Source organism: Tetrao urogallus (assembly GCF_951394365.1).
Source record: "Tetrao urogallus genome assembly, chromosome: 4".
NCBI classification, from domain to species: Eukaryota; Metazoa; Chordata; class Aves; order Galliformes; family Phasianidae; genus Tetrao; species Tetrao urogallus.
Genome location: NC_136817.1, coordinates 14,384,486 through 14,401,870, shown reverse-complemented (window position 1 = coordinate 14,401,870; position 17,385 = coordinate 14,384,486).

Below are 17,385 nucleotides of genomic sequence, written 5' to 3'. Positions count from 1 at the left end.
TAATGTAGGAAAAATATTTTCCTTAGAGAAAATCACCAGAATGCTGAAGGCAATTTCTGTTTAAATAGGTTATAAGCTCTTCGTATGGACTTTGCTTCCATACACCCTAGATAATATGGTAAGTCATGACCTGTGTTTGAACAGTCGTGTTTTATTCAAATTGGCCAACTACTTTTATGTCCAGTTCTTCCACACACGGCTCATTTTCACATTTTTTATGCAAATTAGTAGAACAACTGGGCAATCTTTGGTATGCAATAAAATTGAATAATGAAATTCAATATGCTCGTGACTCCAGGAGCAGACCAACCTCATCTTGCGTAGCACTCAGGCCCCAGAATGCACGTAAGGGATGAATAAGACGCATTAAAATGAATTAGATACCACTCTAATATTATTAAAATGATATTAATGTATATGAAAGGTTGAAAATGAGCAAGAGTGATTGTCCTTACATCTCTCATACGCCGTCATCCTAATACAAAGGCACTGGAATTTTGGCAGCTTTTCCACTGAGAAGAGAGCGCCGGTCCCTCGGAGAACTTCAGAGCGTTACAACAGATGGATTTCACGAGTAACCGCAGCAGCCTTGCCCTTCCTAAAGCCTGCTACGTAAAGATTTCAAAAGTTCTGTGTGCTTTCCAAAATAAACTTTGATGGAGTTAAATTAGAGATGTGCCGTGGGCTTTAACTCCAATTGCATCATTCAACATAGTTCAACCGTCCCACGTATCTGGAAAACTCAAACCGGCCACGGCATTTACACAACACACAGCATCGTCGCTCTAGACTGTGGGCACGGGGGAAAGCAAAACGTACACATGAGAAAACCAACTACAAATGCAAAGAACCAACAGAGTAAGCACAGGGAATGTATTGCAAGCACTCATGAGGAAAATCTTTTACTCCACTTTCGGGGGAGGTTTATTTCAGGGTAGCGGGCCGTAGTGAGTAAAAAGCTGAACCACCGGCCTTTGAGTTTTAAAATATTTATGGCAGGAAGAAGCAGCATTAAGGCATTTATCGAGGTTGATTAAGCACGTCAGCGAAGTGGGGGTGAAGCGTGCCAAACCCATAGGAGCGCAAAGATAATATTGCAAGGGTTACGCTATTAGATAAAGCAATCAATAAAGATGACTTCAGCTCTGCATCACAGCTACTAAAACCGTAGATATTTTCTGTTTGCAATACTGCGGTTTAAGGACAGAAGGAGTTACATTTTTAACCAGGGTTAAGCTGGGTACAGCTGGAAGCTGGAAGCCCTAAATGCTTCCTATGCTGCTTTTTTTTTTTTTTTTTTTTTTTTTTTTTTTTTTTAAATAATAATTAAATTAAATAGTAACTATTTACTTCAAAACCGCGAGTCCCAAAACATCAAGAGATTTCTGTTGAATAGATCTGGAGCAAAGCGGTTGGACTTACTCGGCCCAGCACCGACACTTTTTTTTCCCCGCATACATATGTTGAAGAGAAAGGGGACGCAGGGAAATTTCCTTACCTTTTAAGTTCAATAGGATACATTTGTAGAACTTACACACAATCTACAGGAGTATGAGTCAGGTAACTGGAAATTCAGATTCGGACTTTGGGCCCCAGTGCACACTGTCAGCATTGGAACAGCGGACAGGCAGGGAGCGGCAATACAGGTGCCCAAAATTACGTACTAAAGAAAAAATGCTAAGGGCTGAAAGAAAGCTTTTCTGAAGGACAGGTACAGAAAATCTGTACAGGTACAGAAAATCTGGCAGAACAGACAGGAAAAAATCACCTTCTGTTACGGAAATCTCTGCCAGTATTCAGTAAGGAATAATCTGCCTTCTAGTAGTAGTGCTCGAGCCCAGAAAACTTCCTACTCTGCTATGCGGTGCACTCCAAATTGCGTAATGCTCTACTGGCATATTCTTAAGGTTATACAAACTTGAGGTCAGCACAGAGCACTGTGAGATTTATACGAAAATTCCATCTTAGGAGGAATTTCTTTTGTTTGTACGGTGGTGACAACTTATCTGAACGGCGTCCTTCCGCAAGCAGCGAACACTAACCATAGCAGTAAGTGCTGCTATTCATCTCTGGCAACAACGTAGACGTTCGCAAGGAGTGAGGGAGGGAACCCAGAGGGCACGCAGCAGGAAGGCTCATCCTTTGTGAAATTTTGTAGCTAACGTTTCCTTTGAAGTGCAGATCGTATGCAGGTGTCCCGGCGTCCACGAAGCCCGTCCGCTGTCGGCGCGCTTGACTAGATCTGGAAGAGGTACATATCTTGAATTAGTTCTCATTGCTGATTTGGTGCTTTAGGTCAGTTGCTCAATTAGAAATACATAATCATGATACGTGGGGTTACTCAAGCTACTTCAGTGTTACGGTACCGTAACTTAGATGCGAATGCGTCACCTTAGAAGCGCGAAATCCCGTCCCTACTCAGCGGGCGGCACGCACCGATTTTTACGAAAACACCACTCGGTTCGGCGCGCCGTAAGCAATCGCTTCGTGCAGCTGAACGTACGCAAAAGGCTGACGCTGTTCTACGAGCATTCTTTGCCTCGCACTCGTCTGTACTACACTCCGTGCAATGCCGTTCCTTCAGCTTACAAAGTGACGTCTCCAGGTGTTCGACGTAACGTTGCGACGTCTCAGGCCCTCGGAACGGTCTTCTGTTGTCAGCGATTATTCTTCAGCACCGTAAGGGAGTAGGAAACGCATACGTTTAGGGGAATCCTAGGGGAGATGAACCGTCTACGGAGGAACCTCTCCGAGGAACCTTCTTGAGAAAACCTCTCTGAATTTCGTGATTTCAGTATCTTGTAACTTAGATGTGAAATTCGAACCTTTTTGCGCGCTTCCCTCAGAGAAAGGGGAGAGCGATCGGAGCATTTGCATTTGAAAAGCGTCCGTTTCCCTGAGGAGATAAGGAGTCACTTGAGCTTTCGAATACGTGCACCTCCACCTCCCTAATTGTAGGTCTTTCATCGTATTGAAGAATGAGTGACAGCATTGCCACCGTGAAAAGCGAAGATGTATTATTTGATCTTTTAGAAAAACACGGTGCTCGACCTCTTTATCAGGTACGGATCGGGCCCGACAGAACCGGTATGACTTGCGGAGCGTTTCGGACCGTATTAGCGTTCCGCAAAAGAATCGTACCCGAGCCGGAAAAAGGAAAGTCATTTATTTGCGCCGTACTCGGGGCCACTTTAAAAGCAGCAGAGGAGTTCCGAAACGCAAAGCATTCGGCACAAACCCAAACTATACAAGCACCGCAGGAATCGGTTCGTTACACAAGAACCGGTAAAAACTTTGCAGGATCACATAGCGAACCCGGAGGAACGATTAGAAAGAGAGAAACGGAATTCGGCTTTGTCGCAAATGGCTTTTAAGGACCTGCTAACGCGTAAGCATGCCAGCGATACCATCACCCACAGTTTGCCTCGAGAAAAAAAACTTTTCCTCAGGAGGAATTAGAAGGAACGAAGGAAAGGCTAGAAAAATTAGAAACTCCAGTAGCCCCATCGCGTCCTTTGATAAAAACTGAATCTACATTCGATAATAGCAAGGATCTAGACCCTCAAACGAACTTTAAAGAAATTCCCTTCTCAGCCACCGAACTAGCACAATGGAAGAAAGATTTCAGCCTCTCTCCAAAGGAATCAGAGACAGAATACGTACGGAGGGTTAGCCTCACCGGTGGCGACCAGATTCGGTTAACAGAAAAGGAAGCACAAGGTTATTGAGGACCGGGAGCATTTTTAACTACCGGTAACAATGGTGCTCCCTGGTCATTGACACAGAGGGCTGCCTATCGGGCAGGTGGTTTCAACCCTTTAGAGAGGGGAGACCGTCTGGCCATTACTGGAACAACCGATCAGTTAGTAGAGAGCATTCAAAAGGCCGCTCGTCTCCAAACGATGCACATCGGAAAGCTGCAGCCGCACCACGAATCACCTACGACGACGACGCCTGTCGATCCTGAGAGAACGACCGCTTTAATTAGGGGGCTTCCAGAGTCGTTAAAACCTATAGGCATACATTAGAAAGCTGAGAACAAAGGGAAACAAGATCGTCGATTTCACACCTTGCGTCCAAAGGCCTCACCACTCTTGCCAGTTATCCCCGTGAGTCACGATCCAACGGCCGATAAGCCAGGGAAACACTCTTACCTCCTCGGCCAGACCGCGTGTATCGACTCAGCTAACCCGAGGCCAGTTTCCCTAACTTTAATAGGATCCCTTAAAAATTATCCTTGGAAGGCTACAGACACACCCGAAAAAGGAATAGGAAATCAACACTTGCTGGACCGTTTCCTCATTTTTTAACCCTATTAACAAAGCCCATAAAGGGCAAGTCGCTGTCTCGTTTTATTTCACAGAAGATCCTCGCAGGACCTTGACAGAACACAAAAAGGCTGATAGCTGATTTTTACCATTTGTGTCTCGTGACAGAAATACTGAAGATTTGATCACGCTAGAATATTGAACGTACCTCTTGATTACATTTTGGTCGCAATAGCGTTATGTTTTGCGTCGTCGTGGGCGCGGGCAGTGAGCCGTTCACCTTCACAACCGGGTTCGGGGTTTTTACAGGTCATCCTGTCTTACTGGCATTCCCCGCACCGTGATACCATTTCTTTTGACCCCTCCTTTCAGCCCTTTTTACCAAACCGAGTACAATTCTCCTGTCACTCCTCCACAGCGTTTCCCAATTCCTAACCAACTGGAAAATGAATGAAGGGACCCATCCAATATCTGTTAGATGCGGTCCCAAAAGAAATCTATCAGAAAGCCTTTTGCACTGATGCTTTTCATCATCACACCAGTTCAGGAGTTCCATCCAAAACCCGGTTGTTGGAAAGCGTCTAAGTTTTAATAAGAGATTAAAGCATAAGCGTATGTTTCTGGGATTACCCCTCTTCGGCGGTTCGTACTGCGGGGGTATCCTGCACACACCGTCCTGTGCAAAGTCCTGTGGACTGTAACTATACTTGAACTTGCCAAACTAATATTTATATCTCTCAGCATTTGAAGTGCTTTGGAAATGCTCAAGGGGAAAGTTCTCGAGACACTAAATCATCTTTGAAAACATTACACGGCAAGTCCACATCTTGTCCAATTGGACTAGATACGCTTTCAGTGTATTAACTGAAGTGTAATCTTGAACGGCTATTCGTAAACAGGACATCCTCTACTGAAGAATTCCCATCCGGATCCTGGGAGTTCCCGGGCGGGGAAAGCAGCTGACAGGAATACCTCTGCTTGTTTTACTTATTTATTTATTAGTATTGGTTATTGGTAAAGGTACAGTCATGGCCAAATGTACGGTTGTCTCTTTTCACATTCTACCTTTTATTCATCAGGTAACATCTGTGTCACCACTCCTGAGGTATCGCCGAGTGTCGTCTGTGGCAAATTGAATCGTTCTAATCGTTGTCTAAAGATTGATGATTACGGTACAGTTGTTAAACACATTGCCCAGGGTATACGGAAAACAGCCCGTGTTCCTGTCCAAACCTGGAAAAGCTCAGACTTCGATTTATTTTCTCGGCTTCCAGGCGGGCCACGGGTCAAATGTATCCTATTTTATCTACTGTACGTTGCTGCAACTCTTCCGTTTGTACCTTGTACGATTCCACGTTTTATTCAACTTATTCCATGTGTTGCATCCTTCATGTGCTTTGTAACCACTTCAGCTGACGATGGACAAGTCCACCAGATCAGGGCAACGTTTGTAACCAAGCCTAAGAAATCTTTCCTAGTAATTGTGTAAGGATTATCTTCCCCTTCTCCCCCCTCCTCTTTTCCTCCCGCTCGTTCGCTATCTTTATTTTCTGCCTTTTCCCTACCACCGTGGAAGGTCACTTCACGCTTCATTTCGAGCCATCTTTGAGCCACAGGGCGGCGTGAGCATCCTTCTTTGTTTTTTGGCTCAAAGCTTGCTTCCTGATGTTTTATTGTCCTAAGACTCTGATTGATTTGTCGAGGAGGCAAGAGATGGGTGCTAGCCATGTGACTATCGATATCACTTTGGGAACACTGGAAAGCCCCTTCCTGCCGAGCTGCTTGCTCTGTAGAAGAGGGGAAGAGAGCGCTCAGGAGCGTTCACTGGCGGAAGATCTGGCCCGTGACTCAACAGCTCCAGCTCGGTACGGGAGGCTGGGGGATGACGCCATCGTATCCCGCGAAGGCGAGATGCAAGTCGGTACCTCCCTGCTCCCTCTTATCCTGTGGCAAGGCCAGGAAGATAAGAACAAAGGAATTTCCTGCTGAGGTCCCAGAGCCAGAAGCCACCGCTCCAAGGAGAGCTGACTCAAGCACCTTGGTTTTGAGCCATCACTCAAAAGAGAACTGACTCGACCACTTTGAAACTATTGAAAAGGGGCCATCATCGCCACGGTCGTTATCATCGTGGTTGTCTCAAGAGAACAACTCTGCCTCATGACCCAGCACTACTGAAGATCAAAGACCGAACTACAAACCTCTCTGGATCCGTGGTGGCAACTATCTCCCTCTTGCTTCCTATAAAGACTCCTCGCTGCTTCTTTTCTGTCTTTTCTATCAGCCTCCTTCCCTTCCCCAGTACACTAATTCATAATAGCGTCCGTCCTCCCCTTCCCCATTTCCCTGATTAAGATTTGGAATAAACTGGTCGGACCAACATTGGAACCGTTGTTTCTTAATCTCTCGCCGGGTATATAGATAATAAAAGAACCTCCTCTCCCTGCTATAATTCGGAGCGAGACAAAGGGAAACGGTTTCTAGCCGTGAAGGAATTCAGTGACACATTTTTGCTTCCTGGGCACTTCCGTATCAGGCGCCATTTTGTCAGACCACCGCTCCGTGCCATCCGTCACAGGGCAGCAAAGTGCCATGGAATACCGGCGGGAAAGTTCAGACCCTTCTGCCGTACCGCCAACATCCACCTCCGAGGTCACAGGCCAACTTCTCGAGCAGCACTTGCATGTTAGTATTACCTAGTTGTGCCACAGTAACTTTGGACAAAGCGCTAGCTGAGCTCAGCGTTGCGTCGGACACCGTATATATACGTACATATTAGTGCACATCTTTATGCACGTATTAATTAAGCTTTAGCTATCTTTTTCTCTGTAAGAACACGCTACTAAGGCCTGTCTTTTCATCGTGACCACTCGACTGGTAGCAGCCACTGCAATCTTTCATTACCGCACAAGCCACCCACAGACAATGAATGCCAGCAGTACCACGGCTCCCGTGCATACAGGGAGCCGAAAACACCAAACGCGGTGAACAGCAGAATCAAACTTTATTTTACACTTTCCATTTCCATTTTAACAATGCTTCATGATCTCTCGCGATCCATAAACCGACATTCTATAAAATAACGCTTTCCTAGGAATGATCTCAGTGCGAGTTTCCTTTTGTTACGCTTTGAAAGCGCATTTTCGCTTCACGTTGTAGCAGAAATGCTGAGTCAGGGCTCGACGCAGCAATCAAGCACCTGGTGGGAAGGCAGGGCCAACCTAGGGGAGCTCAGGTGCATTTAATGTCGCTGAGGGACCAGAAGGGGCGGAGCCAGGATCCACCCCTTCCCAGACCTCATTTGAGGGTGGGCAGTGGAAGTGAGGGCACTTTGCTGAGATCTTTGCCCACCAGGGGCTTTCTGCAGGTAAGCAGCGTTTGTTTGTTTGTTTGTTTGTTTGTTTGTTTGTGCACCTGTGGCAGCCGCCCTTACTTTCTCCTTCTTTTCTGCCAGCTTTAATCCAGCAGGTCACCATTGTGTCTTGTGCCAGTTTCCTGCCTCCCGAGCTGGGTTTGTACTGCCGGGAGCTGGAGAACTCTCGTGCTCTCAGAAAGGCATCCTTAAGGAGTTGTTTATACGTATACACGTGTATTGTACATTTTTGTCTGTTTCTGTACGTGGTCCTTACTGTAAGCATCCCTACATTGTAAGCACTAAGCACTAAGATTGGCAGGACTGTAAGGGAACCGTCCAGTCAGGGCCCGAAGTGCTGATTGAGCACCTGGAAGGGGGGCGGAGCGGGGCGGGGGAGGGAGCACAGGTGAAAGCGATTCAGCCGCGGGAAGGGAAGGACCGGAGCCGGGCTCCACCCGTCTTAAGCCTCATTTAAGGGCCGACCGCCACCGAGGAAAGTTCTCTTCCAGGAGTTCCCTTCTCGGTGGAGTTCTGGTACGAGCCTACATCTTTGGAGATGGGTGAGTTGTTTTTTTTTTTTTTTTTTTTTTGTGACGTCGTCTCTTTGCACCGGGGGCGGTGCAGCGAGGAAGACGAAATCCAAAACCTTGCCCTTTCCTTATTTTTTTTTCCTCGTTCCACTGTTCTTGTTGCACTGGGTACTTAGAAGCCCAGGAACTGCTGAGAAAGGCGAAATCAGGTAAGGAAGGTGATGAGACTTCCTATCGTCCTTACACGGTTTAGTTTTCCTGTTATTATTTTCCAAGGAAAGATCCCCTTAGTTTGGCCCGCAGGGAGCAGGCTCGGGCGGAGGAAGGTATCTTTTCATTTGGTAATTTGAGTTGAAGGAGAAAGGTGCCCAATAGGGCCGTTACCACGTGTAAGCGTAGAAACCAGAGAAGATTAGAGCTTCCTCAAGTGCTCCGGGATAGGTGCTCTGCGTAAACAGTGGCAGAACAAAGGCTAAACTACTGAAACTATTCACAGTCGAATGCCACTTTTTGTTGACAAGCGTACAGGAATTAAGGCTTGAGGATTTTGTTTCCCATTTGTTACAGAAATTTTAAAATTGAAACAAGGAAAACAACTTCTCATTTTCTTTTCACTGATGGAGGAATACACCCACACGCACACACACAGCCGGGCCTCTGTGAAAAGCGAGGCTAAGCAGAGTTTATTCTTGCAGCTGTAATGAAAGACATTACAAATTACAAACATTACAATTACAAAGTACGCAGGTTGGCAGCTCCGTTCCGAACGCAGGCACCCGGGAAACTCATTACAGGCCCCGAGAAGGGCTTTTTGGTGGTTCAGGGCTCTATAGCGGCAACCCGTCTGTCTCGCTCAGCCACTCTGCATATGAATGGTAGGACACACGCTAACGCTATGAACTGTAAAATGACTGGGATAGCAGCCGTTAAAGATATCCAACTTCGGGTGGGAGAGCGCCTTAACTCATAGCTCTGAATTCATTACCGATTTAAGACCGATCTTATTTCATTGCTCTACTAGAGGGATGCATCCATTCACTTGAACTGTCCAACGCCTCCCGATTCAGTAATTGTCTCACCTTCTGTTTTGTAACCGTCCCTACAAGCTTATCACCACTTCGAGCCACCCCCCACTGGAGAGAGCACCCCAGTTACAGAAGGGAGATGCGTTCCCTTGTGGTTTAGTTCCAAGCGTGCATTATGGCTTCGTGTAGGTAAGAAAAGGGCTCACCACATAAGGGGGCACAGAAACCCCCAGCCCTCGTCAGAAAAGAGCCCTTCCTACTTGTATCTCTTAAAACAACGGCACAGCCCCATACATAAGAGGCTCAAAGCATTCGTTAGAGTAAAGGCAATCGGGAGAAGGGTGGGGGTCAGAGTCAAGGCTTTCTTGTCAGGGGCAGTCCTCTCAGGTATTTTTGTATGCAATAACGACCCAGGAGTCAAATGTGTATTTATTACATTTGCCCCTTACAGCAAATCAGGAGGAGCTGCTATCTGTTCGGCTCTTAAATGCCAGTGAAAACCTTGGATAAAATTTCCATAGTACAGCCTTTCTCACTGAAGATAGAGTGTTTAAAAAAAAAATAAGTCACTGATGGTTGCAAACATTGTTTTTTATTTTGCATTATATAATTTGATGTGAAGCATAATGCAGAAAAAGGGGTCAAGATAATTTGTTCGTAAACATCCAGCATGTTCAGAAGCAGAAAGACCCAGCAGCAGCAGGCTGTACAATCATCAACCATACAAGGTCAGACAGAAGCAAGCACCCGGGTTCAGCCCACCCAAGCTACAGCCACAGACAAGGCCAGGGAGCCACTCCCACCAAAAGGAACCCAGGGGCCGCAGTCAGCAGCAAGTTAAACTAGACCCAGCAGCACATAGCAGCAGTCGAGGAGGGCCCGCCCCAGCCTGACGTTAGGGCACAGGAGGTTCAGACAGGAGCTAAGGAAAATCTTGTCAGAAAGCAGGGGCACTTCACCAGGAGCAGCGACAGCCCAGGGCTGCCAGAGCACAGCAGGTTGTTTTCTCATTCTGTAAAGAGAAAGAGACATTGCAATGAGCGAGCGTATTAGTTTCTTCATGAACTTTTCCTCTCAGCTCAGCAACATACATTTTCGGTGCCCACCCCGGTGAAAACAGGGGTGAAAACAATTCTGTTTACAGCCAGGAACAACCCATCCAGCGCCTGACCACATCACCTTCTACAGGTGAGCAAAATAACTTCCTAACTCATTGAAATTCTGTTGAGGTCAAGCCTTTAGGCACTCACTGTCACATCCCGCTCATTCGACCGCCTTTGCAATCCTGAAGTCTCTACCAGCTGCACTTATAATTCTGCTGCTACTTACCTTGAACTAACTACTTGCAAAGCCAATTAACGGCAGGCTCTCACCCAACCATACAACATACTACACACGAGCACTTAACGCAGAGGCAGAACCCCCACACAGTTCCATTTATTTTGTTCAAGAGCTCCATACCGAGCACCAAGTATTTTTGCTATTGGCATTAGAGTTCAGGCTCAGTTTGGGACAAGGGCCACAGGCACTAACTTAGAGACGCAACGCAAAGGGGCTCGCCATGAAGCACCACCTCAGGTTACCTAGCAAGAAACCAGAGAGGCATCAGCGCGCTCACCTCGAAAAGGCACTTCGAAAAGGAGTTTTTCTTTCACAAAGCAGTCACCCCCACTCCACTCTCAGGACAGCGCACCCTCCTCAGAGCTCAGGAAGCTCTATCAGATAGAAACATTTCTTGAATTCAGAGATAGGGCTGCAACCACACCAACACTAGCAACATACCGCGTTATCTCACTCAGCAAGTCAAGCAAATCTGACTCATCTTTCTGCAGTACATACTGTATAAAAATACTTGTTATTGACTTAAATCTCCATTATTTATTTATTTTTACAGAGCACACAAAGCCAAATAGCCAATGGCTTCAGCATTCTGAGATCAATAACATCAGCAGCAACAAAACAGAAGAAAACAGAGCGCAGAAACAGGCAGCGCATCTTTATTTTTTGGAGGTAAGCAAGGATTTCCTGTTGTTTCAAGTCAGAGACAGGCAGGCATCCACTTCACCACCACAAGTCACGCTAGCCAAGCCTAGCCATTCCTCTTCAGCGCAGATACTCTTAGGCGTCCCCATTCCAGCACACAGCACAGAGCAGCCCCACCTGCAGTAGAAACAGCCTTTCCAGACAGCCTGCAGAAGCAGATCATTTTATTTGTTCATAGGAGAGACACATCACCACCCGCTTCCCACCTAGCCAACGCGAGCTCAGCTCCCAGTACTCCAGGAGCACACAGGGATACTATCACTCTTCTTTCCCTCACATTTCTCCTCTCTCTTCTTGCTGCAGAGGAAGGGAAGCCATAGACTTCTCCAAGAGAGACATCTAGCTTTTCACTAGATAAAGTTTAGATAACCAAGTCTTTAGGTCACCTATCCAGCGGCTCAGTCAGTCCCATTTTACAGGGGGCACTCTCTTTGCCTGGGTCAAGTGTTACTCAGTAGCTAAGAGAGCTTTCTACCTTTAGTTATATAGAAATTAGCAACTCAGCCTCACCACAGAGATCTCCCAAAAGGAGCTATGGAAAGCTTTCTTTTTTCTTATTTGTTTTCCCATTAGACAGATAGCTTTCCCTAACTAGGAGACAGCAAAAACATCACAGAGCAGAAACCGGCCTCCTTCCTAGCCGTCTCAGTCTATATAGCTCACCAATAAGGGAAACCACCCAGGGCCTACGCAGGACATACACCAAGACAAATACCATAGGAGCACCACACTTCCAGCTGCTTACTGGAACGCTTTTTAGAGGCAAATCCCCCCACACCCCTCCAGGCACATTCAATTGCTACAGAGCAAGCATCCTCTCCCATCTCAGAGAGAGCTTCAAACAGGTTTTACCCGAGTTTTGAAATAAAGCAAGTTTTCTCTTTCAGCAGAGCTCAGCTCCCACCAGCTCCATCTCCCACCTTCAGGACCAGGAGCACCACCACATATCAGCCATCACCACACAGGAGCCACCCCAGGACCCAAGGAAGAGACCCCTTTACCAGGGAGGCCTCTCCCCACCATCTCAGGGGGAGCCCCCACCACACACAAGGGGCTCCCCCACCTCCCCCCCCCCCTCAGGGGGAGCCCCACCAGTCACCCGGGGCTCCCCCACCTCCCCCCCCCCTCAGGGGGAGCCCCACCAGTCACACCCGGGGCTCCCCCACCTCCCCCCCCCCCTCAGGGGGAGCCTCCACCAGAGGCTCCCCCAGGCCCCTCCAGGGCCACCCCGCTGCCCCCAGAGCGAAAATTTTTCCGTTACTGACCATTGCCCGCCCTCCCACCCTAAAAAAATAATCTCTTTCGAGATAGTGCAAATCCCACCAGACAGCCCCAGGCCAGAGGGGGGAAGAGCACAGGCCACACGCTCAGACACCAAGTCCAAGCATGTGGCCTGTGCTCTTCCCCCCTCATACCATGCTCACCAACTACCCACCACCAAGACACAACACCAGCCACCAAAGAACCACCACCACAAACACCAAGTACTACCTGGCCCATCTCCTCTGCTTCCTCCTCAGCCGAGGACAAGGACCTTCCTCTCCAAACAAGCTGCACCTGACAGAACAACAACAAAAAAAATGGCAGTGCTGCATCTCACCAAACACACCACAAAAAAAAAAAGCACCAAGACCCCAAGCTCCCTCACTAAACACATGCCTAAACCGTGCAGGTTACCCTCACTCATCACTCCTCTCCTCCAAGACCAGACTTGCCACATACACTGTCACCCGCCACCTGCTCACAGTGCACGCCAGTCAAAAACAAAAGAACACCGCTTACCTCGCTCCGGAGACTCTCGCCGGCGGGATGCCTGCGGCCCTCCGGACGCGGGACTCGCGGCTCCTTCGTCCCGTCGCTCCTGGTGAAACCGCTCCCGGACTCGGGCGCCTCACCCTGCGACGAAGTCACCCGATGGCTGCGTTCCCGGAGAAGGGGACTCCGCGACCCCTGCGCCGCTCTCACGGAAAAAGCCTTCTCGCTTCTCATCTTGCGGGTGTCAATGCCGCTCCTGCGCTTCGCCTATTGACTGACAGCACTGATGAACCCCCCGCAACATCCGCTGCCCTTCTCTCCTCTCGCCCGTCCCGACGACGCGCGAGCCTACCGGCTTGGTCCGCCGTCGTCTCCCCTCGCCAAATCCGCTGCGACTCCTCCGGAAAAAGGTCTTTCAAGTCGCTGGCAGGCGTCATCTCCCTGAGAAGGAAAGCGGGGCTCCGTGCTGTCCAGTTCTCTGACCCGAAGAGTAACTCCACCGCCCCTCTGCCTCTCCTGTAAGGAACGCGCAAACATCCACAACGGCATTCCAGCCGTGCGAGCTGTCCCACCGCAACTCCGGGATGGGAACGAGATCGCGCTCCTCGAGATGCCCGTTGCAGGCGGGAGGGAGGGGAAGGAAACCCGTGTGGTCTCCTCGTGCCCTTCTAAAAAGGCCGCGTGGGACCCCAGCGGCGGCGGCCCTACGCGAGCCCCGAGAAAACAGATCTTACCGAGTGACTCCCGGACCGCTCACCGCTTCCACCGTCTCACCGGTTCGGGATGACGAGAGCCTCCGCTGCAGCCTCCGCTCAGCCTGCAAAACGAAAAGCCTTGTCTCGGCAGCACCGAGGCCGGAAGAATGCGGCCCCATCCCGCTCGCTCCTACCCACCGGACAGGGAGCGACTGAAGCTCCCGCTAAAAAAGCCCCGGAGGGCCGAAAGCGCGCTGGGACTCGGGGAACCGAGCGGCAGCCCCTCCGAAAACGCGACGGCGGCCGGGCGGCGGTGTTTGCCCGGCTCCGCGAAGCCGGAGGAGCCCGGCGGGAGCCCCGCGCCGGCCCCCGAACGGAGAGCGGCGAGAGCCGGGCGGCCTCCTGCCGCGGGAGGCGGGCCGGAACGGCTCCCGAGCGCCGGCTGCCTCCGCGGTCTCGTCGCCACCGGAACGGCTCGCCGGCTCCGGCTGATCCTCGCCGCAACCTGAAACGAAACAACGCGACAGAAAAAGTCACGCAGAATCCCGAGGTTCTGCCCGAAAAGCAGCCCGGCGCGGCGCCTCGCTGCCCCCGCGGCGCGAGGACGGGGTGGAGGAACGGAACCCCTACCGGCTCCCTCGTGGCTCCCGGCGGCTCTCTCGTGGCTCCCGGTGGCCTCGGGCGGAGCTTAAGAGGCTTTGGGGAGGACCCGCCCCGCCTGCGGACGAGGCGCAGCTGTGCCCGCGGTCCCGCGGCAGCTGGGACTCGTTGCCTCGTTAGCGCCGGCGGGGCTCGTTAGGGCCGGCCGGGGAATCTGACAGCTGGGCACGTGGGCTCCCGATCGGAAAGAGGGACTTAAGCCGCGCTTTCCATGGCGGTTTGTTATGCGCTTCTCCTCCCCCCGTGGCGGGGTTCGCTAACGAGTCCAGTCAGTGTGCCTCATTCCAACGGGTCGCTTCGCGTCTCGCGCGACGCCGTTCCGAACAAAGCCCCCGGCCTTAACGGGTTCCGGGGGAGGCCCCCGCGGCGTGCTGTCTCCGCTCAGCTGTCTCTCTCCCCTCGTCCGAATCAATAAGTAAAGAAATAAATAAAAAGATTGCGAACCGTGTCAAAACTTCGTACCTAACGGAGAAAACGTGACTGAAGGCGGCACTGGAAATACGAGAGTGGCGATGTGACAAACTCCCGAACGGACCGCTGCAATCGGAAGCGGAGCCGATTGGTACTCCGTGTAACGGCGGTGGAAGCTGCTGCCGTGAATACTTCACGGGATACTTTTGCAAGTGCTTAATAGCGTTTAGCTGTAAAAAGGAAGTCATTAAATCTCTCCTCTGCGATTTAGACGCTACAAATCATTTAGCGCGCTCTCAAGGAAGTCGGATTGTCCTGCGAAGAAATAAATACGAAAGGTTCAGCTACATAACGGCCGCATTTTTCAACGCGAACCGGGACAGCTTGGCTTTCCGTCTTTGGAAGCCGTGCTTTTCTCTGCCGACAGCAGGCAAAAGGGCGTTAAGTGGCATTTAGCTTCCTTTTAGCGTGAACAGAAACGGTCGTGACAACAAACCCGACCAAATATTCAGCCGTAAGAGGGGACGGTCTTTACGTCGTGCGTTCGTTTGGCTCTAGTGGCTGACCGGTGTGACATTCGCTAGAGGCGAAGTGCGAACTATGATTTTGGCTGTGCTGCAGTCCTGGGGAAAAGCTGCCGTGAGAACTCTGCATTTCACGATGAAAGCCGTTCGTGTTTCAGCTTGAATTCTGCCTATTCTTCAGTACGGGAGCGTCTTCCTTCTTAGGTGGCACTGATCAGCAGCCTGGCACAGTGCTTTGCTGCTTGAGATGCCGTCCTTCTTCCTTCATCTGACAGATGGAAAGCAAGGCCTCTTTTCTTTCTGATTTTGATGGCTCTCGCGGCATTTGTTCCCCCTAAATTTTGCTTGGTGCCATCTTAATTTCATACGGTGTTCTCCTTCTCTTCCTTCCTGCCCTGAGTTGTTGTGTGGCATGGCTAAGCGCTATTAAATGACCAGCGAGTTTCCTCCGAGACGGCTGCATTTCAGAGGTGTCAGGTGAAGCCTGCAAATGCAGTGTGTGAACCATTCCCAGGGATAGAAATGCAAGGTCGCTGGTGCCGATATTCACCTGGACAAACTCCAGCTTCTCTGCTCCCCTCCGGTAGTTTGCTTTCATTTGAAATTTCGTTAACCAGGTGAAAACAGGCAGCTGAAGGGAACGCCATCCCCCCTCGAGAGAATGCCAGTCTCACGCTGGAGGGACCTTTCTGGGTAGGCTGGTGGCTTTTATCCTTTGCCTGACAACCCGAGCTGCCGCGAGCAGCCTTCCTTCACAACAACGTGAGCGGATGAGCTGCAGTGCCGGCTGGTCGGTCGGCTGGTCGGTCTGCCCTACTGGGGCAACTGCACAAGCCTCAGCAAAGTTTGCCTTGCTACTCTGTCACCTGACACGTTCCGATCAGCCCTGCAGGAGACCAAAATGTCAGAGAGTTTCTGGCTTCAGCTTGTAAAGCGGCTTTCCTGATGAACTTCACCGTACCTCAACTCCATACCTTGGAGTTCAGCGTTCTGACTGAGAAGATGCACAAGCAGCGCCGAGAGAAACGACTGCTCGTAGGGTCTAGAGCGTGGATGGGGCCGGTGTGGAGGGAGTCGGGAAAGGAGGCAGTGGAGGGATCTCTCTGTACTGAGAAGCACAGCACAGCCTTGGCTGCAAAGGTCAGAGCTGCAGCTTCCCAGTGATTAACAGGGAGACCTAATAAGGACTTCTTGAAATTTTCACAAGGATCTTTTTTTTTTCCTCAAAAAGGCAACAGCTCATCGAGTTCCAACCAAAACTCCGGTATGCGTGTAAAATCACACGTGTGTTCTGAAGGCATAATTGCTGGGTGTTCGGAGTGGGCGTCTGGTGAGTAGAAGCCGCTAGAACCGGAGGGAAAAGCTGTTTATGGCGATGAAGCCTGTCAACCGAGCTTTGTTTTTGCTGGATTTGATCAGCTGATGGAGCCTTCACTGTATTGGGGACAGAAAAAATAGACAGCTGCTTGTATAATGAGTTCTACAGAAATCGCAGTTTGGGCCCTTTGGGCCGGCACTAAGGATCTGTGCGATCTGAGATGGATAAGCCCCTGTCCTCCTTGGAATGCTGTAAATTACCTATGCGCTTCATTATTTCCCTGGAGGCGCAGGAGGATTTTCCTTCTGTTCACCTGACGCTAGCAAATACTACGAAGGAAACCCAACGCAGAGTAAAGGTGTTTGAGGTGGCTCTACATTACACAGCATGAAAGGGAACGTAGGCAGTACGAGGACACACCTGTGACACCTGAACGACGTTCGCATTGATCATTTGCTTTTAAATCATTCAATAAAACAAGTTCAGAGCAACTGGCACAACAGACAAGTAGTCAGGGAACTTTTTATTCACTCATTCACTCATTCATTCATTCATGCATTTATTTATTTATTTATTTGTTTGTTTGTTTATGTATTTATTTATTTTTGTGGGGTTCTTCTATAAGGTGGATAGCGCTTCAAAATCGTGACTGCAGCCTCCGCTGAGCTTTTCCATAGCAGCTCCTAAATGCCAGGGAAAACCTTGGATAAAGTTTCTTCAGTATGGCCTTTCTCACTGAAGACAGAGTATTTAAAAAGAAACAACAAAAAAATGTCAATGTTTACAAACATTTTTCTTTATTTT